Source organism: Punica granatum, chromosome 1 (assembly GCF_007655135.1).
Source record: "Punica granatum isolate Tunisia-2019 chromosome 1, ASM765513v2, whole genome shotgun sequence".
Classification (NCBI taxonomy): domain Eukaryota; kingdom Viridiplantae; phylum Streptophyta; class Magnoliopsida; order Myrtales; family Lythraceae; genus Punica; species Punica granatum.
Window position 1 is genome coordinate 48,328,559 of NC_045127.1, and position 4,535 is coordinate 48,333,093.

Genomic DNA, 4,535 nt, shown 5'->3' on the forward strand with positions numbered 1-4,535 from the left:
GATTTTTCTTTACCTAACCCTCACCCTCACGCTCTTCACAGAACCATATCATTTTCTCTCATTCCATTCTTTTTCATTATTTTTTATTTTTAACAAAAAACTTTTGATTTTATTTGCAATTTTGTATACGGTGCTTTAAGTGTTATGATTTCATTTAGATTAAAATAATGAAAGAACCAACAAAAAAGAATTAGAGAAATGATGGCTACTAAAATGAGTTTTCATGCTTGCTCTCTAATTTTTATATATTATAATTGATAATTGATCGAATCTCATATTGTTGTCTCTTTAGTTAATGTTATTTACGTAATAATTAGATATATTTCGAGATTCTGAAAATTTTGAGACTTTTTCTTTACCTACCCTCGCGCTTTTCCCACTGTCATTTTCTCTCATTTCATTATTTCATTGTTTTCTTTGTTTATGACAAAAAATTGATTTTGTGCGATTTTATATGCAACAATTAAGTGTTAACAATTTCACTTACATTAAATTAATGGACGAGAAATAGAAACAACGTCTTATTCTCTAGTTTTTATATATTATAATTAATAGATGATAATTAATTTTTAATACTTAATCAAACAATAGTTCGCATAGTTACTAGTATTATACGTTCGAGTTCAAAATATTTGTACGTATTACAATTTTTATATAAAAGTTGACACATTATGCATGCCCCAGTGTGCATTAAAATCAATTGATTAGGTATCCATTCAGTACCCTGCAGCAGGTAATTAGGCAAGGGTAGCACACGTGAAATATCCCTGTTCACTTGCCTACCATTCTAATCAGCTTATCCTATCAGCGGAATATAACTTAATTAAGAAGTTGCTTTTGCTTGCCGGAGATGAACAACATTTATTGTTTGTTTAATAATACATCAATTAATTGTTTATTAGTAATTTCCTTTTCTTTATTCAAGTGTAGATATACGGTTTAAATGCATGTCTTGTTCTTAAGCTGGCTAGCTCCTAACCGATATTAATGGTAAATAATCACAAATATATACATATATATATATATATATATATATGAATTTTTACCTAAAATGACTCATAATTTAAGCATTTTGTCAAATTTATCGTATGTTTTTTTTGTCAGCTATATCCCATGGTTTACATTTTGCTTCAAATCTATCTCGCCGTTATTTTTTCCGTCGACATCTAACGGCCGTGCTGATGTGGCGCCCAAGTGGCAAATGTGACCCACTATCGCTCCACGTGACACGTCAACACGACCGTTAGATGTCGACGGAAAAGATGACGCTGTGATAGATTTGATGCAAAAAATAAATCATGAGATATATCTGACAAAAAAATATATAATAGATTTGAGAAAACAGGTAAATCAGGTAAAACCATTGTTATCAGAACCGGACCGGACCGGCCGGTTCGACCGGTCGGACCGGGAACCGGCACCATGTCCGGTCCGGTTCGCCTGAAAACCGAAATGGCAGCTTTGAACCGCCGGACCCATTGAACCGGCCGGTTTTAAGCAAAATTCCATTAAACCGGCCGGTTCTATGGGTTTTTATGAGTTTCCTATTTAATGTAAAAATTGATTGGTTGTGTAAGGATTTGAACTCATGACCTCTTGCTTCTTATATTAGCATACTACCAACCAAGCCACCACCACTTTTTTGTTCTTTTAACTCTACTTTTAAGTACTTATTAAAATAAAATATTTATTTTGAAGTAAAAAATATTAAATATAGATACTTTCTTATAATATTGTTATATTTCTTTAAAATCATCATACTTTTCTCTTAATTATCATAATTTTATTAATAATATGAATATTTATTTTATTTTAAATAAACGTGCGGTCCGACCCATCGAACTCCCGGTTGGACCCATAAATCCATGACCCCGTACCCCTTCCGGTTCATCATCCGGTCCGGTTATGATAACACTGGGTAAAACTTATATATATATATATATATATATATTATTTTTTCGTGGAAGTAATTAAGGGAGTTGTCCTTTCCGAAGTGAAGCTAGGACTTTATAGAGACATGACTGAAAATGATTCGATCCTTTCTGCGTATCGGTAGGTGGACTCAATTGGGGACCTCACTTTTGCTTTTCTCTCTATATTTACTCTAAATTCCACCTTCCGAATCTCTTCGATCATTTCTTAAGCCACCCCGTACGTATTATTGTCTTCTTTTCGAACCCGTGAATTTTAGTATAATAAAATACAAATTTAAATAAAAAGATGCATGTAATTCAATATTAAAAATTAAACCTAAAACTTTTTAGATTCTAAGTGAAGACGTATAGCGTCGCACTGTACTTTCTTTCACTACGTAAAGTGATATATATATATATATATATATATTTTGGGTAAGGCGTGAACTAGATTTTCGTTTGATCGTATTTATAATCAAGATCTTTTATGCGATTGAATTTCCACCGTTAAGTGAATGCCCACAAGCATCATGTTTTTTACATTGAACATATATCATATTCAAGTAATAGGAATCACTAACCAGACATTGAAATATCAAGTTTCTTGGCTTGAAATATCCACCAGTGGATTATCCGGACCTCCCGGTACCCGTTGTTACTCCTTCCTCGGTCTCCTATTAGGCTGATGAATCTCTCTCCTATTTAGCTCGAAGTTAACGTTTCTTGTTAATTGGGCTCTAATTTTCGGCCCATAATACTGGCAATAAAGTTCACTTGTCGAGCCTAGTCCAGGGCCCATAACAGGCCCATGCTCCAAGGACGTCTCCCATGCATTAATTTCTTTGGGGAAGAACGAAAAGATCATACGACTTCAATACTTCAATAACATGCATTGTTTCTTTACACTTATCAATTGATTGAATAATCGGTTGATTAAATATCACGAGTGGACATGGTCTAGCACGTCTTACAGTCGCGCACCCTACGATATACATATATGGGTTTGCATGTTCACTGGATTTCAAATACCTCGATTGATGAGGAGATCGAGAAATGGAAAACCTGTTATTAGAATTTATAAAGATTTCTTCTATTAATATTTCATCAGGAGCAAAGCAACACGGGATATTCGATGATACAACAAGTCATCTTAACAAGTAGGATTGACTGGCTCTGTAAAATGTCCCTCTTATGAAGTACTGCCTGCAGGGAACTTGTGTCCTCAATTTCTTGTTCAATGTTCTACACAGAATTGGGAAAATGGCATACTCACCCTATGTAATTGTAGGTGGTTGTGTTATGTATCATTACTGCGATACAAATATGAAAGGAAATTACATATCCTTGCCTGAATTAGATATATTCTAACCTTATTTACATTTCTATCATATCATATACTCTAATGAGCCCCTCAATTTATTGGGGGAGCTAATACCGACAGATTGGTACAATGTGACTGAAATGTCGAGACAGAAACATTCTTCGTGAGGATGTCCGCTAACTGAGAAGACGTAGAGATATATTGGACAAGGAGATCTCCTCGTGCAATCCTCCCACTGACGAAGTGGTGTCCACCGCAATGTGCTTATTGCGGTCGTGCTGAACCGAATTTGCTGCAAGATAAGTGGCACTGATATTATCGCAGCAGGCGAAGGACTGGGGGAGTAAAGTCCGAGATTAATTGACCTAGCCAAAAAGTCTCTGCAATCGCATATGCAAGGGCACGATTCTCTGCTTCAGTGGGCTGTTTCTTAGAGATAACACGAACGCTTACAGCTAGGAAATGATTGAGCCACAATCACAAAAAAGAAATCAGTACAGTATCTGGGAGTTACCTCGTCACAGCGTTGATGAGATCGGTATCATGTAGATTGTATTAAGCCGAAGCAGTTAGAGGGCAACTCTCCTTTGGCAGTCTCAGTATTCTTCCAAACGCAATATGCGTATATACACGCGTAACATATGTATCCAAACTGCCGAAGGAGAGAAGCCCTACAACCATTTCGCTTACTGACGGATATATATGTACAAGAAACTCGCTTCTGTGCTCTCTCGAGAAGGGATGACCATCACAATGCCTTGCTTCTGGGTTGAGCACTCTCGAGCAAGTAGCTATTATCGAACTAGGCTCTATATATCATGTATACTCGCTGGGTTTTAGAAGGAGGCGGTTGAGATGGATTTATAGCTAGGTGGTTGTCATTCCTGACCTGATCTTCAGCTGAGGGCTAGCTGGCTCTTCGATCGCGAAAGGCCGGAGATATCCCGATGTCGACGGGTCGAATAAGGAAGCTGGGGCATATGCGAGGGGATATGCTGTTAAGGTGCGGCCTTCTTTTGTACGCAGTTTCCCATGCAAAGCCGATGTGTTGAGCCTCCCCACTCTTTTATTACCTGAGTAGAAGTAAAGGAAATAGCTTATGATTCCCTGTCTGTCTTCCTGTCGTCGGTCTGTCTATCTGTGTGTTCTGTCCCACGGAGATGCTTTGCTTATTTGCCATGATTTAGATCTCACTCTCCTTGGTCTCCTTTTATCTTTTGTATTGTATTTCTTTGTTGGTGATAGCTGAGAATGAGGGGGGAAAAACACTTTACGATCGAGTTGATTAACGTGGTTCGGCA

At 36.9% G+C, this 4,535-nt stretch overlaps 1 long non-coding RNA gene across 1 annotated transcript; it reads right to left on the reverse strand.

Annotated features, from left to right (window-relative positions):
• Positions 1 to 3,117: 3,117 nt before the first annotated feature.
• Positions 3,118 to 4,535, reverse strand: LOC116199213. Its single transcript, XR_004155503.1, has 2 exons — positions 3,749 to 4,535; positions 3,118 to 3,614 (listed from the first exon to the last, which is right to left on the reverse strand). It is a non-coding gene; the product is annotated as an uncharacterized LOC116199213 (long non-coding RNA).